Consider the following 25,561-nt stretch of genomic DNA (forward strand, 5'->3'; position numbering starts at 1 on the left):
AGCTATATATATATATATATATATATATATATATATATATATATATATATATATATATATATATATAGGGGTGCGTTAAAATGACAACACTCTTAAAATGACACTGTGACACCACGCTAGCCTGCAATATTATATATGCTAGACTGCAATAGTATAAACGCTAGACTGCAATCTATAGATTGCAGTCTAGCGTATTGGATATTGCAGTTGGAAAAAATTGCAGTCTAGTGTATTGGATATTGCAGTCCGTGAAAATTTATCCTTAAGCAATTTTTATGATTGCCACATGGCAACTTATTATTCGTCCACATGTACAAATGATTGGCTAGGAATGGTGGTATGGTGTTACTTTAAGAGATGTTGTATATATATATATATATATATATAGGGATGTGATCAGGTCCATAAGTGAAATTCTGTCAAAAATCAAAGCAAATCTCAACCATTGGATCCTGTAATGTAACCGTTAGATTAATGCCACGTGTCACCTAATAATGTAGATCGTGTAGTCTAATAATGTAGCTCGGCTAATAATGTAACACGCCGTAGTCTAATAATGTAGATTGTGCAGTCTAATAATGTAGCCTAGTTAATAATGTAACGCTTTTAGTGTAATAATGTATCTCGGGTATTATGATCACAACCATCGAATCTGAGGATCCAAGTGCTGAGATTTGCTTTGATTTTTGACAGAATTTGCCTTATGGACCATAGTGCGCCCCTATATATATATATAGGATTGTGTTAAAATGACAACACCTCTTAAAGTGACACTGTGACACCACATATACAACAATATTATAAACGTTACACAACAATATTATAAACGATACACATCAATCTATAGATTGATGTATAGCGTGTTGGATATTGTTGGCCGAGAAAAATTGCTGCATACAGTGTTGCATATTGTTGATCGTGTTTTTTACCCTTTTTTTTGCTACATGGCAGCTTATTATTCGTCCATGTGTACAAATGATTGGTTAGGAATGATGGTATGGTGTTATTTTAAGAGGTGGTGACACCCTAACACTCCCCTACCTATATATATAATATTTATGTTATATTTATAGGATTATTATTATATATATAAAACCCTTATATTTATAGCAGGTTGGATCCTCCATTTTCAGTTTCATCTACAAGTAATGTCTTTAGTCAAATTCACCAACAAGGTTTTAAGAAATGAAGATATTGTTGCTCATGATTTTATAATTTGTTTTGGATTTGGTTGTCAAAGTTTTATAAATTTGAATATTAGAATGACTGTATGAAGATTAATTGTTTTACATTTTTTGAAGTAGCTGAACAATAGAATTATTTTTTTAAAAAATATTTTAGGTATAACAGGTATAACGGTATTATGTACCGAAGTTCGGTATACCGGAATGCAATACGGTATACCGAAAACACGGTATGGTAACGGCATCAAAAAGTACCATACCGAATTTCTGGTATACCGAACTCCGGTATACCAAAAAATTCGGTACGGTATCGGTATGGTGTTTTGTCATACCGTAACTTTCGGTACGATATACGGTATGACACTCAAAATACGGTATACCGTACCGAACCACCCCTAATGAATACTCTCTTAGATAGAAACATCTTTTTTAATGTCCATTCATTTAATTATTTTTATTATATTGTTAATAAATATTAAATAATGAATTAATTAACTATACTAAAAAGCAAAAAAAAATTAGGTAATTTTGGGTATGGAATATACGCCAGCTTGCAAGATGTTTCTAACAATACTTTTTTTTTTAATTGTATTTTAAAAAGCTAAAACAACATTTTTTAAACCAACAGTTAATTCATTTTGCTACCATAAAACTGCCTTACATGTTTAGACTAACAGTTAATGGTAATTAAAGTTGATTTCACTATAAATCAATCAATTAAACCACTTCGCAGAGCAGATAATAAGCTTTAAAAATATTTGGAGGGGGTGGGGGAATTTTTCTATATATACCATCTTGACACAGATTCATCTACATCATTATTTCTTTTCTCTATCTAAAATCTCAATGCATTTGTTTTCTCTCTAGAACCTTACTACGTTTATTTTATATTTTGCAGATATTACAGGTTAAATGAAGGTACGAAACTAATTTTTTAGTTTGTTGTTTCATTTTCTTATTTATTTATATTTCTGCACATCTCCTACACCACCTATCTGAAACAAGTGTAAACAGCGAAAGACGCCTATGCGGAAATCTGAAATAAGTGCAAACAACAAAAGAATAAAAAACAGAAGGTCAGCTGCGGAAATATGTAAGAAAGATGAGCAGAAATAAATTACTTTTAGCAATGTTGTTTCAAATTGAACTATTATATTTATATGCAAGCATCATAATTTTCACTGTTTATTCAAAGCGGTGAAGTTGGAAAAGAATGAGCAATTGAACTATTATTTTTATGAAATAAAAAGGTTTGCATAGATTTTTTTAAGGGGAGTGAAAGAATGGTTTGGGAATTCTGTAATTGTACTGCTCCATAGAAAATATGTGCAGGATACATCCTTTTAAAGGCAAGACTCAATGTACATATGGAAAACCTAATCACCGTGATTCTATTCTATATTTGGACTAAGATTATTTGGAATCAATCACCTTAATTATGTGATTTCTTTCCAACACTCCCCCTCAAGTTAAGTAATGGGATTCCCAATGCTTAACTTGCCCAATACTTCTCTGAATGATTTTGAGTTTACTGCTTTAGCCAGGATATCTGCGAGTTGATCTTCTGACTTCACAAACGGCAACTCAACAATCTTGGCTTCAATCTTCTCCTTGATGAAATGTCTGTCTACCTCCACATGTTTGGTTCTGTCGTGTTGGACCGAGTTCTCCGAAATACTGATAGCAGCTTTATTATCACAAAACAACCTACACGGTTTTGAACTGTAAAGATCAAGCTCTCCCATGAGCCTTTTTAGCCAAAGTATTTCGGTGAGACCACTCTTGATTCCCCGAAACTCTGCTTCAGCACTTGAGAGTGCCACTACCTTCTGCTTCTTGCTCCTCCAAGTAACAAGGTTTCCTCCGACAAATGTGAAGTATCCGGCAGTGGATTTTCTGTCATTCGGATTTCCTGCCCAATCGGCATCAGTGAACCCGTTAATTTCCAAGTGTCCATGTTTCTTGAACAATACTCCATGTGTAGCAGTTCCCTTCAAGTATCGAACAATCCTCAGTACAGCTTCCCAATGATCTTCTTGCGGTGAGTGCATAAACTGACTTACCACTCCCACAGCATATGCGACGTCTGGTCTCGTGTGAGATAGGTAGATGAGCTTCCCTACTAACCTCTGATATCTCCCCCTGTCAGTAAGTTTTGCTCCTTCTTGTATTTGTAGTCCGTGGTTCTGTATCATCGGAGTGTCTGCAGGCTTGCAGTCTATCATCTCAACTTCAGCTAGAAGGTCCAGAATATACTTTCTCTAGTTGATGAAGATTCCATGATCTGACCTTAGGACTTCAATTCCCAAGAAATATTTGAGGAGACCGAGATCCTTCATTTCAAATTCTTTGAACAAGTTCTTCCTCAACTCTCCAATTTCCTCTTCATCGTCCCCGGTGATGATCATATCGTCGACATAGATTATAAGACAGGTGATCTTTCCATTCTTCTTCTTAAGAAACAGTGTGTGATCCGAGTTACTCTGTTTGTAGTCGTACTTCTTCATTACTTCGGTGAATCTACCAAACCAAGCTCTCGGTGACTGTTTGAGTCCATACAATGTCTTCTTGAGTTGGCATACTTCCCCAGAATCAAATTCTTCAGTGAACCCAGGAGGAGGTACCATGAATACTGGCTTTGGTAGCTCCCCGTGTAGAAAGGCATTTGTCACATCAAATTGGTGAAGCGGCCAATCTTTATTAGCTGCAATTGGGAATAGTACTCTTACTGTGTTGATTTTCGCCACCGGAGAGAAGGTCTCAGAATAGTCGACTCCATACGTTTGAGTATACCCCTTTGCCACAAGCCGTGCCTTATATCTATCAATCGACCCATCCGGCCTTCATTTGATTGTGAACACCCATCTGTATCCAACGGGCTTCACTCCCTTAGGTAATTTTCCTTTCACCCATGTATTATTTTTCATCAATGCCTTCATTTCTGTGAACATAGCCTCCCTCCAATGCTTATGTCTCATTGCTTCCTCAGCTGTCTGTGGAATTTCCTCTTCCTCATATAGTGCTGCTTCAAAAGCACGCGCCATTTTACTCAAATTTCTCTGCACAAAGTTGGCTACCCCATATCTGCTCTTTGCACCAATCTTCTCGGGAGAATATCTCTTCGGTGGAACACCCCGAGTACTTCTATATGGAAGAGCATATCTCCCAGTATCACCATCGACAGTGTTGTCCTCAATCTCTGTACTGTTAGTAGTAACTACAGTTTCATCCATAGTGTTGGGGCATACCTCAGATATTAGTCGAGGAGGATCGGGAGGCGATGGTTGAGGTGACTCTGGTGGAGAGGCCTGCTCGGCGACAGTGAGAACCGTCTCTGGAGGGTCTTCAATCAAAGGGCTTGGAGGTGGCACAAACCAACTTAGACAGTCCCCATAATTATTTGTAGGATTTTGCTCCCCCTGACTGCTAAGGTGGTAAAAGAATTCTGTTTCTAAGAAATTGCAATTTATGGTGGTGACAATTTTCTTACTATTAGGATCAAAGCATCTATAGCCCTTTTGGTTTATCCCATATCCCACGAAAACACATTTGGCTGCACAAGGGGACAATTTGGTTCTCTCGAGTTTAGGAATGTGGACATAAACTGTGCACCCAAAAACTTTCGGTGTCATGCTAAGAGATTCAGGTAGTTTGGCTTGTTTGGAGAGGATATCGAGAGGGATTTTCTTGTTTAGGATTTTTGTGGGTAATCGGTTTATGAGGTAAACAGAGGTGGCAATAGCTTCGGGCCAAAGGTAGGTGGGGACTTTGGATTCGATCATAAGAGCACGGATCACTTCTAGAATGGTTCTGTTTTTTCTCCCGGCTACCCCATTTTGTTCAGGTGTATACGCACAAGAAGTTTGATGAACAAGACCTTTTTCTCTAAAAAATTCAGACATGGTGTTATTAACAAATTCTTTTCCATTATCTGATCGAAGGATTTTTATGGATGTTTGGAATTGAGTTTGGATCATATGGAAGAAAAGGACAAATTTTTCGGCTACCTCGGATTTGTGTTTCAAAAAATAGATCCAAGTCATTCTAGTGCAATCATCAATAAAGGTAACGAAATATCTAAAACCATTCCCCCCAATAACAGGTCCAGGACCCCAAACATCAGCATGCACTAAATCAAACATAAATTTCATACGAGTATCTGAAGGTTTGAAAGATTGTCTATGGCTCTTGGCCAAAACACATGTCTCACAAGAAAAATTCTTTGGAATTGTAAAATCAGGAAACAAAAGCTTAAAATAACCCGGGGAGGATGTCCTAGTCTTCTGTGCCACAGCCAAGCCTCTTCTTTCGTGGACTCGCGAGCTAGCATCGCACTGCCATGTTGAGCTACCCCGTCCACGTAGTAGAGTCCTTGGTCCTCAGTGCCACGCCCAACGATCTTCCTCGTCCGAATATCCTGTAATATACAAAAACTTGGATACATTAGGAGTGTACAATTTAGCTCCCTTGTTACATGACTCACTGACATCAATCTCTGAGATAAGCTCGGAACAAACAAACAATTTGACAATCGAAGATTTGGAGAAATTTCTATGGTTCCAGCCCCTGCCACAGTAATAAGTTCCCCATTTGCAGTCCTAATGTAAGTTTTAGTGATTCCACCAAAGTTACTAAAATCAGCCCTTTCAGAAGTCATAGTATCGGTGGCTCCACAATCAAAAATCCAACCTTTTCTATCAATTTTATCATTATTTTGTACATTGAATGCAGCGGAAAAATTCATAAGAGGTGAAAAACGATTTTGGACATCAATGTGATCAATTTTTGGGGTAATTGCAGAATTATGGAGATTTTGGGGTGACTTATCATAATACAATAAATCTGGGGGTTCATTTTTGTAGGAGTGAGGTCGATTTCGAGAATTAAAAGAATTATGGGGGGTTGTCTGTAATAAAAGAGATTTAATAGGGTTTGATATTTTATCAAACCCTTTACCTCCATTGATCGCGCTGCCTCCCCATTTCGGCGACTCCACCGCTCCGGCCCGTTCTACGAAATTTCTGACCCGGATTCCACCGCCTCCGCCGCCGCCGCCGCCACCAGCGGTCGGTTCTGGATAGGAGCCATTGTTCTACTGATTTCCACCCCCGATTGCCCCTTCTCTGTTCTGAATTTGGGCGTTTTGTCGTTGTCCTGTTTCAGTGACGCCGACGGTGGCGAATTTCGCCTGAGCTCGTGCTCTCTGTCTCTCGTCCCACCACTCTGGGTATCCCACCCGTAGGAAGCACGTTTCTCTCGTGTGTTTGTTTTTCCCACAGTGGGAACACCACAATTTGCTCTTGTCCGCCGGCTTCCCTCCGGTTTGGTGTGTGGCTCCGGCTGGTGGCGGTCGATGCGGTTCATTCCGGTTATTCGGTCGATCTCTCTGTGCTCCAAAGCCGTGACCTATTGGTGCACTTTTTATTTGCACTATAAATACCTACAAGTATACAGAGTAGGTATAGTATAGCAAAAGGTTAGTACCGGGTATCGAACACGGGGAAGAGGTACACAAAGTGTCTATCTTCTACTAGAACTCAATTACTATCTGGAAAAACAAGAATTATTGGAAACATTTTGAAAATAGTAAATATTAAAAACAGTAAACAACTAAAAGCAAGCAAATCACGGAGAGAAAAGTATAGAGATAAGGAGAATTCCAGGGATGTGCTTTCGCTTTATGGTTATACAAATTCCAAACTACAATACCCTAGCACAGTTAATACTTTGAAAGGACGAGTCATCTAGCTTATGCTCATGCTATACAAACGTTGATTACTAACATTAGGGTTGTCAATCCTAACACGTAACTCCAAAAAGCTCCTAAGACCCTTGAAAAGTCCTCACTCTCAATTAACAGTGCCGTTTTAAAGGAAGCTAATTGTAGTGTCTACTAAGTGGATCTAACTCGCTAGAACTCTGTCACAGTTATGAAGCAAGTTGTATTGAATCATACATAATTGTGTCACTCAATTATGAAGCATCATGATTAACTTAGGGAAGAAACAAAGTAAAAACAAAACGGATATTAAATAGAAAAAACGAAATTGTATAACCAAAGTTGCTACTAACACATCCCTAGAATCCTATGAGTTTAGTTACACATGACTGAATAAACTAAAACAATAGATTGAAGGGAAAACAATCTGAACATAAAACTAAAGCAAATAAAACCCGTAGGTTGAATCCTTGTCGTTCTTGATGTTCTTGAAATCCTTCTTCAACTCCTTGCACAATTGAAGTACTCTAGCTTTTGATCTCTATGAATGTGTTCTTGTTGTGTGAAAAAAAACTCTTTTTTTATGAAGCTTGAGGTCCTATTTATAGGGGAAGATTATTCCTCATCATAGAAGGAAAAGATCTTCAAAATTTGGTAAATCTTGGAGCAAATCTAGGGCTGGTCGGATTCGCCGCCTTTCTCCGGCAGGCCGCCGCACCTTGGCCGGCGGTCGCCGCGTTGGAGTCCAGAGACTCTGACCCTTCGGTGGCGGACCGCCACATGTCCTCCGGCGGTCGCCGGGCGAGACTCTTCTCCTAGCGTAAATTTCCAAGGCGGGCCGCCACATAGCTCTGACCGCCGGGCGCCGGCGGTCGCCGTACAACTTCGCGGCGGTCGCTGGTCGCCGTCTGACTCCAGATTTCCAGACTATGCGTTTTTACTCCCCTTTTCGGCTCAAATATGCACATTTCTCACAAAACACGTCAAAATACCAAAATGTATAGAATATGCAAATAATGGACATGTAGAGTGATTTTGATAACAAAAACGGACCAAAAAATGGCCTTAAAACAGTGCAAAATCCGGGCGTATCAACTCCCCCAAACTTACATTTTTGTTTGTCCTCGAACAAAACACTAAAGACACAAGAATAGACGCACGGAATGCACAAAGACTAGACGTCATAATTGCCTCAAAAGATGAAAGAATAGATTAAGCATGGATTAACACAATCAAATCAAGCAAGGCTTAATAGTGCACTTTCATTACTAACTCGTGGAATACCTTGAATTCAAGCACTCACATGTGGCAAACTTCCAAAGATGGGAAGTGTTCTTTCTCTCACTCCCAAAGTGTATAAAGGTAAAGTGTAAATCACTCAGATCATGCATCATGCAAAGTTTACCATAGGCTTGCTCAAAGTCTAATCCCTCCTCTACTCAATGTGATTAAGCATCAAAAGTCCGAAAGGTCTTTCTTTTCGGTTGTAACGTAGGCTCTTTGGTAGGTGAGGAATATTTGGCTAAAAAGTGACTCAAATATAACAATATCCCAAGTAGAGTTAGGATGACTCCACTTTTCTAAAACTTAAGGCACTTCTAACACTTTATTTTTCTCCTTCAACATACTTTCAATCCTTCGTTTTTTTTTTTCACAACCTTTCACACATATTTTTCTTTTTTCTTTTCTTTTTTTTTTCTTTGTCTTTCTCTTTCTTTTTTTCTTTCTTACACATCCTTTCTCTTTTTTTCTAAGATCAAGCATATATTTGGAATTTTTCTCAATTTCGCAACTTGTACTTTCTTAATATTAAGCACACTACTTTTTATACTTTCCTCCTTATCTCTCCAATTCCTTTACAAAAGAAGATAACAAAAACTATACTAACCCAAGGAATTGTCCCCCCATTTATTTTGGCTTCCAAAGAAAAGGCTTAAAGGCTCAAAATTGGCTCCAAAGGAAAAATTTGAGAGGGTCGAAAATTTTGGATATAAAAGTAGCTAAGAAAAGACGGCCTAACATCCTCCTAAATCAGCTTAAACACTATGTAAACTTAGGCAGACTAAGAGCAAGTTCTAGAAACATATACATGCATACAGATAAATCACACAAGAAAGAATTTAAGGCTCAAATCTCACAAGGTAGAAGCACGATTCAAGGCGAACAAGCAATTCACTAATTATGCACCTTTTCACCCAACCATCATATCAAAACGTTAAGCCACACTTAAACATAGATGGAATATAATATCATTGGCAACTCGGTCTAATGTGTCCCTAAGCATGCGTGTTTCTAAGTTCTTCATGTTATGTTCATGACATGGATTCAAGAAAACATTTTTAGAACACAAAACTCTCCTACGGGTTTTTGGAAAATTAAAGCAAAAACAAACAAAAAACAAAAAGAAAACCCTAAACTCACGGTCCACCACTTCATCCCCCCAAACTTATTTACAACAAAGTGTAAAATAAGTTTGTAGAGTCGGTAGGGGCGTGAGTATACTACTGAAAACAAAAACGTACCCTGAAAAATTTTCGCGTAGAGGTTGAGCGGGGCGAAATTTCGAAGAATTTCGAAAAATCGCGCTGGAAAAATGTGCCCAGGTGGCGGTCCGCCGCAGCTGTTCGGCGGTCGCCGCATGTCAAAGAAGCTTTCCAGCGTTCAGGTGGCGGACCGCCGCAGAGCTTGCGGCGGTCGCCACGGAGAGGTCAGAACCTGCGAAAATTTTTGCAAAGCACAAAATTAAACCAAAACCAAAAAATACTTAAAATTAAAGCAAAAATTGTTAAATCAAGGAAATAAAACGTCTCAAAAACATCCAAAAACATGGTACAAATGCTCATTTAAAGTCATCGAGCTTGACTTCTTCAATCTTGAGGAGGTGGAGGGAAACGGGCGCTAAGATCCTCGAAAGCTCCAACGAGGTACGTGATATCACTCCTCATTGTCTCTCGTTCCTCTCTAGCTTCGGCGGCCATCCTTCGGAGCTCTTCATATTGTTGACGCCGATGAGCGTCTTCCAAACGTTGTTGCTCCCAAAATTCTTGTTCCGCCGTGCGCCAATCGCCTTGAGCCGTCCACCCTTGGCGGTTGTAGGCATTCTCCGCTTGTTGCTCCGCCCATCGATTGTCCCAAGTGTTGGACATGTTTTGCATGTAGGAGAAAATTTCTCCTAATTGGGCGGAGGTGTTGACTTGAATCTCCTCTTCCGGATTTGGCCTCCCGCGGCGGCAGTTCGCTCTTGTCCGGCGGCGATGTCCTTCCACTTCCTCTTCTTCTTCTTCCTCTTCTCGTCGTGGTTGGGATTGCGGTGGTGGCGGTGCTTCATTCCCTTGAGCTTGTGAATGCTCCGCGCCCTCTTCATAGTTATCAATGGCATCAAACGCGGAATCCTCATCGGGCTCAAATTGAGGAATGCGAGAGGAAATGTTCCTCTTTCTAAATTCCCCATTGACGGGGTTAGCCTCGATAGCTCTCCGGTGGGCGGGTGTGTCGAGCTTCCAATTTGCTTGGTTTGCCCAAACATCGACCTTGGTCAATTGCGGGAGTGGAACGGGAAAGTGATCCCCTGCTACTTGCATAAAATACCCTTGACCCCAACCATCGGTCTTCAAAAGCCCCACCGAAAATAGCACCTCATAGGTGATGAACTTTTCTCCACCATCCTCCGTCATACTGGCAAAAGATACCCCCAAATGTTCGCCAATTGCCGTAATCAATCCCCCACAACAAATGACGCCCCCGTCTTTCTTCGTGATCCTATCCACATAGTAAGTAAAGAGGGTCCCATAATCGATTCCCTTCTTGTTGAGTAGGCACCACATCACGTTGAGCTCCGTTTGGGAGACACTTCCCCCATCGATAAGAGCAAACATAAGCTGAGTCATAGCACGATGGAGGTACCTCAAGACGGGGTTGCGAATTGATGAAGACTTGGCATAGCCCGCTGCATGCTCTTGCTCATTTGTCATCGCCCCCCAAACCTCTGAAAATTCATATTCATTGTCCTCTTCGGGGTTGGGGTCGAAGCAATGGAAGATCCCACTAAGCTCTTCCATGGTGAGCGAGTGCCAACGGTTCCCTAGGCGGAAATCGATGCTAAGTGGAAAATTTTGGCGGCGATCCTTAGTGACCTTTAGCGAGCTGAGGAACTCGAGAGTATACTTTCGAAACGATGGCCACTTCCTTTGGAACATGTAGACGAGGCCATTCCCATCACCCACGTCGCACAACTTCCAAAAATCCTCCATGATCCCCAAAGTTTGGAGAGGGAAATCGTGGGGATATCTAGAAGGTGCCGTCTCTCGGGCCGACACTTTCTTCCACATAGCCTTTTTCTCTTCCGTGGCAAGGCTAATGCCATAGTTCTTCGCATTCTCCGGTTTCCCTTTTGATCCCATTATCCTACAAAAGAAATTACACTCTTAGAAGAGTATCAACCAGTGGGAGATCAAAAGTTCCCCCAAACTTGCATTCAACCAAGTAAAAATGAAGAGATGAGATCTTATATGCAAGCTTGGGTAAAATAGCATCCTAATTTCTAGCATAAAAACATGTTAAGCAAAATCAACAAAATTAGGACACAAAAAATCATCCCCCAACGTGAATTCATCCCCCATGCAGAGACGTATCAACCAAATATCCATAAGAACCAACAATCTCTACAAAATCACAAATATTGCAATTCATGGAAGTAATAATAGCCTCACAATGCTATGAACATGATTGCAACTTTTAAACACTATAAACCAAGAGAGAATCATCATTCACAACTTAATAATCACCAATCAAGCAAAATTTAAACCATAGAATTCAAAAATTCATACACATAGTCATCCCCCATCATGAATTAAGAGATTCTACCGAACAATTCACCCAAAATAAAGCACAATCCATGGAAGAAGAAAAGCAAAACTCAGAAATTGAGTTAGGATTCATACCTTTTTGTGGAGAGAATTTGTAGAAGAAGAGCTCTAAACTTGGAGAGAATTGAGAGAATGATAGTGTGGGTGTGTGAATTTGGTGATTTATATAAGTGGGGGTGGTGTGCAAGGAAAGAATTTGAGAAGGAATGGGAAAAGGAATGAAAAACATACCTTTTATGGCTCACTCCTGTCTCTGGACTGCGTGTGGCGACCGCCGCGTCTCTCGTGGCGGGCCGCCACACGGGCCTTCGTAAACAGCAATCCTGGCGGGCCGCCGCGGCCCGTGCAGCGGTTACTCTGGCCCGCCCTAAGCCCGATCCTTCCTGCACATGTTAACACACGTGTGGCGACCGCCGTGCTTTAAGTGCGGCGACCGCCACAAAAAAAATTTTATTTATTTATTTATTTATTTTTATTTTTTTATTTTTTAAAACAGAACATAAAAAAAACGAGAAGATAAAAAAATAAAAGAAAATTGGGTTGCCTCCCAATAAGCGCTTTTGTTAAAGTCGTTAGCTCGACTTGAAGTGGCCCACTAGTTGGGCGGATCAATAACTCGAGTGTTGAAAATTGGCATAGGGAGCAACTTGGTCCCTAGCTTCTTCCACCACTTGTACTTCCCCTCTTTGGTTTTGATGACGTATATCTCGGGGTCCTCTTTGGGTGTTTTCTTTCTCTTCTGTTTCTTCTTCTGTGGAGCAGATGTAGAAGAATTAGCATCACCCTTTTTAGAAGAGTGTCTTACCTCTTTGACAATGTAGATAGTGGAGGTAGAAGGATCCTCCGCTTCAAAGGGATCTTTGGGCTTGGTCAAGTCGGTAGCCATGACTGCTCTACACTGTTGTTCCATTTTTGCCCGCTTTGCCTCCTCAAATTTTAGCATCTCGCGCTCGATCTTATAGGTGGATTGACTATGATTATCACTGATTGTAATCTCGCCACGACCTACATCAATCAAAGCTTTGCAAGTGGCAAGAAAATCTCACCCTAAGATTAGAGGGACGTTCTTGTCTACTTTCATGTCAAGCACAATAAAGTCGGCGGGAAAAATAAAATCATCAACCTTAACTAGGACATCCTCAATCATACCTACAGTCTTGATAGACGAGTTATCTGCCAACCTGAGTGTTACGTCTGAAGATTTGAGTGGCCCAATGTTGAGCCTTTCGTAGTACTTCAGTGGCATGAGATTGATGGACGATCCTAAGTCGCACAGTGCTTTGTCAACTTTCCCTTCTCCAATTCGGCACCTAATGATGAACTGGCCCGGATCTCTTTGCTTCACTGCCCTTTCCTTTTGGATGATCTCGCTGCAATGATGCGGTAGCTTAAGGTCGGCTTTAGTCGGCTTTTTCTTCCTCATTACCGCCTCCCTTAGTAGCTTTGCATACTTTGGTATCTCCTGCAACGATTCAACAAGAGGAATGTTAGTATGGACCTTGCAAAACATGTTAAGGAAATGCTTGAACTGCTCTTCAAGCTTGAACTTCCTCTTTGGCTGAAAAGGGAGTACAATCCCGTTGTGCCGCACAAGCTCCTGCTTAGTGGACGATTCTGCCTTGTCAGTGGCGGGCCGCTGCGGGGTGTGCGGCGGTCCGCCGGCGACTGGGCAGTCCTGCGTGGTTGGTGTCTCTGCCGTCTCAGTGGCGGGCCGCTGCGGGGTCTGCGGCGGTCCGCCGGCATCTGGGCAGTCCCCAGATTTCTGCTTTGCCACCCACTTCTTGTTAATATCATCCACTCTTGCTGCTGCCTTTGCTCTATCCTCATCTAACTTCTTCTGAATTTGCTCCATTTGAGTGGTAATATTGGTTACAGCTGCCGAGATTGTGTTCATTCCTTGCTCGAGGTTGTTTATCCTTGCTTCGACCACTCCGATCTTGGTGGCATTAATCTTCCTATCTTGCGTAATTACTTCCAAGATCTTCGTGATTCCTTGTTCATACTTATCTTCCTTCTTCATCGGCTCAACCACTCCTCCTTTGCTAACATTAAATCCTGCAGGGGGTTGCAAGTAATTATTGTTAGAATAAGAAAGATTTGGGTGCAGACGGTTCCCATTATAATTATTGAAATTACCGCCCCCCTGATTAGGGCGATAATTGTTATTGTAGTTTCTGGGACCGCCTCCTTGCACGTAGTTTATTTCTTCCACAGTTGATATGGCAGTTTCGGGTGCATTGACCGCCACTATGGAAGTTGCCGGAATTGGATCTTCCTTCCTCGAGATGTCCATTTGATCAATCCTGACTCTAAGTTCTGCTAACTCCTTAGCAAAAGAACTTTCTTCGGCCTCTTCTATGGCTACTACTCTTCTCGTGGCATGTCTTTCCTTAGACCACCCCCGACTGTTGGTGGCGAACTCCTCGATCACCGCCATGGCATCCTCTCTTGTCTTTCTTAGAAATCCTCCATTTGCGCCTGAATCAAGCATAGCACATATTTTCTCGTTAAATCCATTATAGAGGATTCCTACCTGATGGTCTATGGAAAAACCATGGTTTGGGCACTTTCGAAGAAGAGCTTTGAAACGAGCAAATGCCTCATAGAGGGGCTCGTCATGGCCTTGTGTGAACTGAAAGATCTCACTCTTGAGCTTCAAAATAGTGCCTGGCGGGTAGTATTTGTCGAGGAAGGCAGCTACGATGTCCTTCCAAGTGAAGACCTTTTCTGGTGGCATACACTCAAACCACTCTTTAGCAGAATCAATCAATGAGAATGGAAAAAGTCTTACCCGTATGGCATCGTCGTCGACACCATTTAATTTCAGAGTGTTTGCGATTTCCACGAATTTGGAGAGATGACGGTTAGCATCTTCAGTCGCCCTACCTGCAAAAGGAGTTTGCTCGACCCTTTGGATAAGGGGCATGCGTAACTCAAAATTGTTAGCATCAATACGAGGGCCGTTAGGAAAAGTGATCATATTCCCATGATTGAACATGTTCATCACGGGTAATGTTTCTCTGTTCTTCTTTTCCATGGCTTCCCGGGCTGCTCTCTCCGCATCTCTCTCATCCATCAGCAACTTCACCATCTCCTGCAGCTTCTCAATATCTGTTCGGTCACCCATTTTTCCTGATCCTTTTTCACTTCTTATTATTCTACGAGTTCTTTCAAGCTCTAAATCAAGCGGCTCTAAGATGTACTTCCCAGAACGCGTTCGCATATAAAACCTGCAAGACTCGAAAACAAAAACAAATTAAACTAAAAAAAAAATTAAAACAGAAAGCAATAAAAATCCAAAGTAGTAAAATTATTCGTTTGAAGATATCACTCCAAAGTGAATTGTCCTCCCCGGCAACGGCGCCAAAAACTTGGTGCACTTTTTATTTGCACTATAAATACCTGCAAGTATACAAAGTAGGTATAGTATAGCAAAAGGTTAGTACCGGGTATCGAACACGGGGAAGAGGTACACAAAGTGTCTATCTTCTACTAGAACTCAATTACTATCTGGAGAAACAAGAATTATTGGAAACTTTTTGAAAATAGTAAATATTAAAAACAGTAAACAACTAAAAGCAAGCAAATCACGGAGAGAAAAGTATAGAGATAAGGAGAATTCCAGGGATGTGCTTTCGCTTTATGGTTATACAAATTCCAAACTACAATACCCTAGCACAGTTAATACTTTGAAAGGACGAGTCACCTAGCTTATGCTCATGCTATACAAACGTTGATTACTAACATTAGGGTTGTCAATCCTAACACGTAACTCCAAAAAGCTCCTAAGACCCTTGAAAAGTCCTCACTCTCAATTAACAGTGCCGTTTTAAAGGAAGCTAACTGTAGTGTCTACTAAGTGGATCTAACTCGCTAGAACTCTGTCACAGTTATGAAGCAAGTTGTATTGAATCATACATAATTGTGTCACTCAATTATGAAGCATCATGATTAACTTAAGGAAGAAACAAAGTAAAAACAAAACGGATATTAAATAGAAAACGGAATTGTATAACCAAAGTTGCTACTAACACATCCCTAGAATCCTATGAGTTTAGTTACACATGACTGAATAAACTAAAAACATAGATTGAAGGGAAAACAATCTGAACATAAAACTAAAGCAAATAAAACCCGTAGGTTGAATCCTTGTCGTTCTTGATGTTCTTGAAATCCTTCTTCAACTCCTTGCACAATTGAAGTACTCTAGCTTTTGATCTCTATGAATGTGTTCTTGTTGTGTGAAAAAAAACTCTTTTTTTATGAAGCTTGAGGTCCTATTTATAGGGGAAGATTATTCCTCATCATAGAAGGAAAAGATCTTCAAAATTTGGTAAATCTTGGAGCAAATCTAGGGCTGGTCGGATTCGCCGCCTTTCTCCGGCGGGCCGCCGCACCTTGGCCGGCGGTCGCCGCGTTGGAGTCCAGAGACTCTGACCCTTCGGTGGCGGACCGCCACATGTCCTCCGGCGGTCGCCGGGTGAGACTCTTCTCCTAGCGTAAATTTCTGAGGCGGGCCGCCACATAGCTCTGACCGCCGGGCGCCGGCGGTCGCCGTACAACTTCGCGGCGGTCGCTGGTCGCCGTCTGACTCCAGATTTCCAGACTATGCGTTTTTACTCCCCTTTTCGGCTCAAATATGCACATTTCTCACAAAATACGTCAAAATACCAAAATGTATAGAATATGCAAATAATGGACATGTAGAGTGATTTTGATAACAAAAACGGACCAAAAAATGGCCTTAAAACAGTGCAAAATCCGGGCGTATCACCTATCTCCCCCGATGATGCATCGGCGCTTCCTACGCCAGAGGTGTCTTCGGTGTGTGGAGAGGATGCCGGTGGCATGATCTTCCGTCGAGCCGCCTCCCTCTTCACATATCCGTAGGCCTCTTCGACTGAGGGGTATGGCTCCAGCTTGAGGATGTCCCGCCGGATCCCGTCGTATTCCTCATTCAATCCAGTGAGAAATTTGATCAGCCGTTTTTCATTCGAGAATTGCCGGAACTGCTTGACTCCTTTGTCACAGCATGTCACCGGTGACTTCTGGCTTCTGTCGACATTCACCCACAAACCGTGGATTCGACGGTAATAGGTTTCGAGATCCAAATTTCCTTGTCTAATATACATTACCTTGTCTTCCAGGTCATATATGAGGTACGGATCTGCCTTGCTCTCGAAGGTTATTGCTAGATTGTCCCACAGTGCTTTGGACGTCTGGTGATGGGCGAAATCGGCGATAATATCGGTTTCAATATTATCGACAATCCATGAGAAAACCACTAGATCGGCCTCCTCCCAATCGCGGTAGCCTTTGCTGTTCGGTTCTGGTGGTTCATCGGTGATATGGGAGTATCCCCTCCTACTCCCTATCGCGACCTTCATCAGTCGCGACCATAACGGGTAGTTTTTCCCGTTCAATTTGAATGCCACGGTAACATTTCTGGTCGTTCTTAGTTTGGATGTTTCGATCGTTGGTTTCTCCTCATCTGTTTCTGTGTCTGACATTTTGTGTTCTAGGAATGGGTTTCTGTATTGATTTCAGCCTCTTGGCCGAGTTTTGGTATGAATGGGGCTAGGATGAAATTTTTCTGAGCCCTAAATCCTGCTCTGATGCCATGAAAGAATGGTTTGGGAATTCTGTAATTGTATTGCTTCATAGAAAATATGTGCAGAATACATCCTTTTAAAGGCAAGACTCAATGTACATATGGAAAACTTAATCACCGTGATTCTATTCTATTTTTGGACTAAGATTATTTGGAATCAATCACCTTAATTATGTGATTTCTTTCCAACAGGGAGAAGGTTGCAAGGATGAGCAGGTGAAAAACCAGAAAGATGATTTTTTCAAGTGGATACGGTGAGCAAGGATGAACAAGTGAAAAACAGAAGGGCGACGCAGTGACTGTTGAAATAATTGAATGAACAATTACTTAAAAGCTCTCTATGATGATTAACCAAGAACAACGGAGAAGGAGCATAAACTATAAAGCGGAAGCGTACCTTGATCCATAACGAATTGAAAGGCGAATTGCTTTGCATCGGATATGAATCTTCCAAACGATCAGAGACGTCCTTCACAATAGTCTGCCGAGAGAATACATGATATCGAACGTTCTTCTGACGTCTGGGACCATAACTGTAACAGCCCGACATTTCTAGGGTATAATAAATACGACGACTGTTAACTAGGCGAACTTAAGTGCAACAAGAACATAGACTAGGGTTTCATTTAAAGAGATTTGACCAAGTGTTTAATGACGGTCAAGGCAATAATTCAACGGCTCAAATACGAGAAACAAGATTTAATAGTTAACATAGGCTAAGCTCAAAAGTCAAAGGTTTATTGTAGCTCCATCAAAACGCAATATTTCTCAATATTCCAAATCAAAGAAATTAGTTTAAAACAACCAAAGGTAATAAGTTTCAAAATATTCAGCGGAAGCATTCCAAGAGAAAGCGAAGCCATGTATGAGGACACGACTACACTCAAAATCCCAACCATCTATTTCATTCGAATCAATCATCTCAACACCACCGACCGCCCATCGCCGCTCAACCTGCACATAGGGAAAACACATGCAGGGCTGAGTATTTTAAACATACTCAGTGGACTCATGCCAAAACATTTTATAGTTATGCCACCTACCATAGTGAACTCGAGGTTTAGCATTTAATTGAAAAGATAGCATCGAGAATCACAAAATATTTCATGGACTGGCCAGTCAAATAATACCTCCCATTTTCTCATCAATCAACAATTCATATGGTACGACGAAGTGTGGCCACACTTTCGCCCACGAGACCGGCCGACTAGCAAGGACGGCTCCCGATCTCCAGTGTACACTAGCCTGATAGGGTTTGCGGCCCTACTCAGACCCGAATTCGTTTATATAGCCCTATAGCCTAATGGAGCGTACTCACAATCTAAGCATCAGGCACACACAATATCCAAAATAATCATAGGCATGGCATAACAGTTTAATCCACCCTTATTGCTCCAATATCATAATTTGCAACATAAGAGAGAGTTTAGAATAAAGTCCACCTCGATTTCCTTCGAGTTCAAAAACGCACTTCTTCTTGTTATCACACCGAAAACGCGAACTATCACCTTTAGTTCATATATTTCAAATAAGTCTCAATCATGGATCAAAATCATGGTGATTATTTTCAATATCACCATTCAAAATCAAAGTACGATTATCATATCGTTTTTATTCACACAACAACTCTAGATTTAACGTCAAACCGTGTCACGCATGAGTGTTTCCCACACACAACACACACCCACACACACCACACGTACATGCCTACCGAGGCATGCACACACACACACACACGGTCACACACCCACACATGCATCCAAATTCACCGATTAATTTCCCCTTCACTCGTTCTAAATGCATGTGGACTCAAGAACACCGATTGATCGGTAGAGGAAGAAAAGATCAAAATAAAAGTATTTTTTCAATAGAACAATCGGTAGGAAACAAGTAGGATCTTGATTCTTCAACAAAATCTTGAATTTCAGCTTCAATTTTTCTCCAAAAGATGAAGAATTAATGGAGAAAGTAGAAGAAAAATTTGAGAGAGTGGGAGAGAGGAGAGATCGAAATTTGGGAGTGGGGGCGTGATTTGTGATGTGCTAGGGTTAGGTTCTCACTCTTATTTATAGAGTGCAAAATATAATATCTTTAATTAAATAAATTAAAGATTTGGAGAGATTTGAGGGGAAGTGGCGTTAAAACCATTGAGGGAAAGGAGGATTTCGAATTTCTTAGGCTATTTAATTAGCCTATGATTTAATTTGAATATTTTACGGAGTAGAATAAAATATCATGGAGCAAGAAAATAATAATAATCTCCCCAAAAATATGGTAGTAGGCGTGATTTTCAAATTCCTACTCTAAGGAATTAATTAAAATCCTAATTTAATTAGGATATGGTAAGATCTTCTTAGATTTGGCAAGATATGCTAGGATATTTGAATTTATTTATGGAAGAGAATAAACAAAGGATCAAATAATATAATAAAAATAATCTCTTCTCCCATAATATAAGGGATTTTCGAAAATCCCATTATATGACAAGGGTTTCGAAAATTTCATCAACAAAATAAGGAATATTCGGACTTTGGATTTAATTCGGGTAATTATCCCAAGCAACAATTTAAATCCAAGAAAAAAAATAGGATTTCTTCCTCAATAAATAGGAAGGGTCGAAAATTCCACATACTTAAATAATGCTCCTATTAAATTCTCACTCATCCCTTAGGATAATATTTCACCACAATTATTATTTCTCCCCACATTAAAATATCCACATATTCGGATTTCACCTCCACTTTACATTTTCCAACGACTTTGACCATCCCACGGCCACGTCATATTTTCCACAATATTGACTATTCAATAGCCACGTCACATATTCAACAAGTTTGACTATTCAACTCAAACTCAACTCCATATCGCAATTAGGTCACAGAGAATATTGCAATTTATCACCCATCATTTAATTCCACATATCATAGCATTAAAAGCATTTAATGCAAAAATTTCCACGTCACAAAAATTAGGGTTCGAAAAAGCGGGGCGTTACAATAACCCTAGCTTATATTTATAATAAATATAAACCCCTTTATTTTCTATTCGGTCCCTCATGAAAAATAGAAAATCTCATATGGTATCTACACTTATTTCCACAACAAAATAAATACGCTTTAGCTCAAACTTTAATCTTTATTAGATCACTTTAATTGGGCAACTGAAAAATAGCCATACACATTAAATTAGTCATGTGGAAGCCCAAAATTCTAACAGTGACAACCAAAATCAAAAGAAGAAATCATCTTCAAGACCATCGAGGAAGGAGGACAAAAAATCAAAGATAAGATAAACAGTAGTGGAGGGGCGGCGGAGGTGGTTAAACCGACGCATGCACAGTGGCGGTGGTGGCCTAAGACCGAGAGAGAGAGGAAGAGAAAAATGTGAAAATAAGAAAAAGGATAGAAAGAAGAATATATGTCATTTTAGGGTTTAGAGAACAAACCATAATTAAATCGTACTCCCTCCGTCCCAAGAAAGTTGATACAAAACTTTTGGGCACGGAGATTAAGAGTTTATATTAAATAAATAGGAGAGATGGAAAAAGTAGGAAAGATAAGAGAGAGTAAAGTAAATGATGGAATAAAGTAATAGTGATTAGATGTTTTGTCTTTTGCTAAAAAAGGAAATGACTCAACTTTCTTGGGACGGACTAAAAAGGAATACGACTCAACTTTCTTGGGACGGAGGGAGTACTATTTTTCTAAAAAATAGGATATGGGCATTTATTGTGCTGTTGGCGATTCAAAAAAATAATGGATTTAATATCTGTTCAAAATCCTTTTTTACTTAGATGCTGTTATCTGTTTAAAAAAGATTGAATATTTTGAATTTATTATTAACATTATTTTTAGTTAATGTGTTGTGAATTGAACTAAAAACTTTAATATTATAATATAAGGAGAATACGGAAAATGAGAAAATATTAAAATTAAAGTCATCAATTTTATTTTATTTTGTATTTTGGGAATATTTTGTTGTAATTGGAAATAGTTAGCATAGTAGTTTTGCAATCGTTCGTGTGTTTTAGTATTCCGTATAATTTATTACTACATGTTAAGTTTGTTAGATGACCAATAATTTCAGATCAATTAATAGTGCAATTATAGTACTATTTTATATTTCTATACTTATCTCGCATAAATGCAGATATTTGTAAAAATTTCACAAATTTCAATTTATTTTTATTTTATAGAATATTTCTAGAAAAGAGTCAGCTAAATGCATTTTTAAGTGTTAAACTAAAATTTATATCTAAGTATCTATCTATGCATATATAAAAGTCAAGTTTTGAGAATTTTTGTTTTCCCACTCAGTTTCATGAATTTTTTTGAGTATATTGTATAAATCTTTTAGCATTTATTATAGAAATTTAATGTAAGATGCATGACATGATAGATTTTGTTTTTTTTTTTTTTATGCATGACATGATAAGTCATCATTGAATAAAGCATCATTATACATTGGATAATAGTACTAAATGAAAACGTGGAGTATTATTGATGTAATTAATAAGATGCTACTACAAAAACCGATGGTTAATAAATAAATCAATATATCAAATGGCATAATCTCATTGGTTGATGAATAATTTTTTTAAAAATTTATATATCTTTTATCTATTATATTAAATAATTACAAAAATTATACCAAAATTCATAATTTTTCATTCTCCATAAATAGAGACCACATTTGCTATATTTTTTTTATCATAAAAATAATATCCTTTCATGTCCGCATATAATCCTTCTTCTTTGGTAGTATAATTTTTAATTTTGTAGTCTTCTTTGTTGTTCACTATGAATAATTATGAGAGTAATATATTCTCTGATTCTCAAAATTTCTACTCCTAATTTTCATCTTATGTTTTGAGCACCAATTATGTATTTTCACTTTCGTGTTTCAATTATTGTAATTTACTACGTTGTTTATTTGTTTATTTTATAATTTTGAGTTTATCTTTTATTGTGCTTTTTATCAATTTTTATTATACAATAATAAATATTTCATGTAATAATATTATTATAAAAATAAATATATAATGGTGTGGTTGGATAGTCACTGATAAATCATCAAAAAATGTATAGTTGAGTTGGATGAATATTAAAATATTATAATTTATTTATATGGGTTCTCTTACACATATATTCATGTAAAAAGTAAATTGTACATTGTACAAAATAAAAGATTGATTGATTGACGGATTTACAATCAATCAAAGATACTAATAAAAAAGTCCAAAAGTTACATCAATTATATAGCTTCCTAAAGAAGTTTAAGTAGCTTTGCACAAAAACCTACATAAAAGGCAAAATGTATACATTGAGCTAATCTCTATATATTTTTTAACATGTGAGTAGAAATAAACCTATTAGTTATATATTGTAGCTGGTAATTGAATTGGATTTGACTTAATTTTATTGGTTTTTTCAGGTCTTATAACATTTTATTTCTCTCATAAATTTAGTGCTAATATTTAAGTTTGTGTACATTTACGATAGGTTGTGTATGCGAAATTAAAGAACAGTGTCTCAATTAAAAATACTTATATTTATATGGAATCTTATATATATGAGACCGCGCATAGCGCGGGTGAAAAACTAGTTCATATAAGAGTGAACTACGCTAATAATCACTGATCTTGTCAGAAAATGCATCAATAGTCCCTAAAATAATTTTATAGCCTATTTAATCCCTAAAAATTATATTTTTGGTACCTGTCGGTCTTTTACACCCCTCTGTATTCGAAAAATTTCCTATATGCTGTGGAGGGCATTTTCGGTATCTGAAAATTACAATTTTGGTACCTCTTCAATCATGCAATTATTTTGGACATAAATAAAAGCACCTTTTAAAAAAAATCTTTTGAATTAATTCACTTAAATATTTTAAATAATTACTTGAATAACGTATAAATTAAGCTTTATAATGAAAAAATTACTATAATTCATTTTAATATTTTTAGTAAAAAAATGTTACTTGCAAGAGTAGCTTTAATTTACATTAGATATAATTCACTTAAATTTTAATTATTACTTAAAAAATATTTTTCACTATACTATATTTTAATTAATGTAATTAAAATATTTATTTTTGACTTAAGTATAGTAACATTTAAATATTTAAGTAACATTTTTAAATAAAAAATTACTATAGTTCACTATAATATTTTTTCTTCTCAAATAAGAAAAACTTAAGTAAAATTTTAAGTAAAAATATATCCCACAAAGAATTTTCTATAATTCACTTTAATATTTATATTAAAAGATATTACTATTAAATATTATTTTTTCTTCGCAAACATACAAATTAAACTGTATAATATTTAATTTTAAAAATAAATAAAGCATAATTAAAACGTTTGATTTCTTATTTAAATTTTTGAAATCATAAAGCATCAAATATTATTTAAATGAAAGTATAATTGAGTTTATAAAAGAAAATGGTGATGGAAGAAAAAATGAAAAAAATTAAAGGGAGAGTAGCAAGGTCCAAAATTCCCTATAACATTGAATATTCACACTAGTGGTGCTTAAGGTTACTTTAGTCTTATCGTACCAAAAATGATATAAATTTTTTTTAGAGACCATTGGTGCATTTTTCGACAAGATTAGGGACTATTAGTGTAGTTCACTCTTCATATAATGATACCACCCTCTCCTTTTGTTCCTCTATTGGTTCCGGCTAAATTAATTGTTAGATAGTACTCCCTCCTTTCAATAACGGACCCAGGAATTGAAACTCGTGGGGTCGAATATAATGTTACAAAATACTTACTCCGTCCTTGAAAATTTGTCTCATTTTTCCATTTCCGCCAGTCTCACAAAATTTGTCTCATTTCACTTTTTATCATTTTTGGCAGTGGACCTCAAATTTCACTAACTCATTTCTATAATTCATTTTTATAATTCATTTTTCAATAAATTTCTTAAAATCCATGCCTGAGTCCAAGTGAGACAAAATTTAAGGAACAAAGGGAGAGGGAGTAATAGTAACAAATATGGATTTAAAAATATTATATATTTAAATTTTTTGTTTTCTAACTTAAATATTTATTAATGTTATTTTTAATTATTTTTAAAATAATTGATGTTTATCCATAATATAAAAAAAATTAATAAATTCAATAAAAATAAAAAGAAATTATAAATATAGCTATCTTTAATTAATAAATAGGAGTAACTATCTTAACTACATAGTCCACCCATCACATTTTTCAAAGAGCCGATTGATATTGATTGTAGGCCCAGGTTTTTAGCCCATTTCATCAACATAATTATTGAATAATAAAATAAGAATTATATCCTCATCTTCGTTGCAAATCTGAAACTCTCAGACCCTTCGTCTCCCTCTCCATCCCTCCCGTGACCCCGTCCATCATCCACCGATAATCTTCCCTTTTATTTCCGGCAAAGGCCGAAGGACTATTGGAGATCTGCTGCTAAGGTCAAGGTGGATCTCTGTGGGGTCGAAGGTGAGTTGCGCGGGATCTCAAAACTCCCTTTTATTTGCCAGTGCTCTTCGGACGACGGTGGGGTCGGTCGACCCCACTCGACCCCACCTGGGTCCGTCGTTGCCTCCTTTTATGACACACATGAGTCTCATTTTACTATTTTAGTCAATAGGAGTTACGGTTCATATTTATCATAAATGGTAATAGGATCTCACCTTCCACTAATTCATTTCACCCACATTTTATTTAAAATTAATATATATAAGTGGAATTCATATTCCACTAACTTTTTTTCCACTCTCTTCTCTTAATATTTCTTAAAACTCGTGCCACCAAGGAATGAGACTCTCAATGGCGGATAGAGGGAGTATGATACTGCTTTTGTTCATAAAAATTAGATTTAACAGAGTAATAAATTTCATGCCAAATGTTAAAAAAAACTCTCTTTATTTCATCACATGAAGTAAATCACTTTCCGTTTTTGGATATTGCATTATAAATGTGCTAATTAAGAAAAAAAAATTAGCTTACTTTACTTTTTCATCTACTTTATTTTTTTACATCTCTATTTGTTCTCTTTCATACTTTACTCACTTCATTTTAACTTTTAAATATCAATTCCCTAAATCTCGTGCCCATAAGAAGTGACTCATTTATAACAAGACAGAGGGAGTGTTGGAATTTTAGTGTATTAGCACTTTAATTCTAAGGAAGAATGTTGGAATTTTA

At 38.0% G+C, this 25,561-nt stretch overlaps 1 non-coding gene and 2 pseudogenes across 1 annotated transcript; 1 reads left to right on the plus strand and 2 right to left on the minus strand.

Moving 5' to 3' along the window:
• Window positions 1–2,653: 2,653 nt before the first annotated feature.
• LOC148930379 (secreted RxLR effector protein 161 pseudogene) lies at window positions 2,654–3,409 on the minus strand (annotated as a pseudogene).
• Window positions 3,410–4,027: 618 nt separating this feature from the next.
• Window positions 4,028–17,278, minus strand: LOC148930380 (uncharacterized; annotated as a pseudogene).
• On the plus strand, window positions 14,318–14,424 carry LOC148930381 (small nucleolar RNA R71). Its single transcript, XR_016137479.1, has one exon. It is a non-coding gene; the product is annotated as a small nucleolar RNA R71 (small nucleolar RNA).
• Window positions 17,279–25,561: the final 8,283 nt, after the last annotated feature.

Source organism: Salvia hispanica, chromosome 3 (assembly GCF_029641045.1).
Source record: "Salvia hispanica isolate PSC_SH4W2 chromosome 3, Shi_PSC_v1, whole genome shotgun sequence".
NCBI classification, from domain to species: domain Eukaryota; kingdom Viridiplantae; phylum Streptophyta; class Magnoliopsida; order Lamiales; family Lamiaceae; genus Salvia; species Salvia hispanica.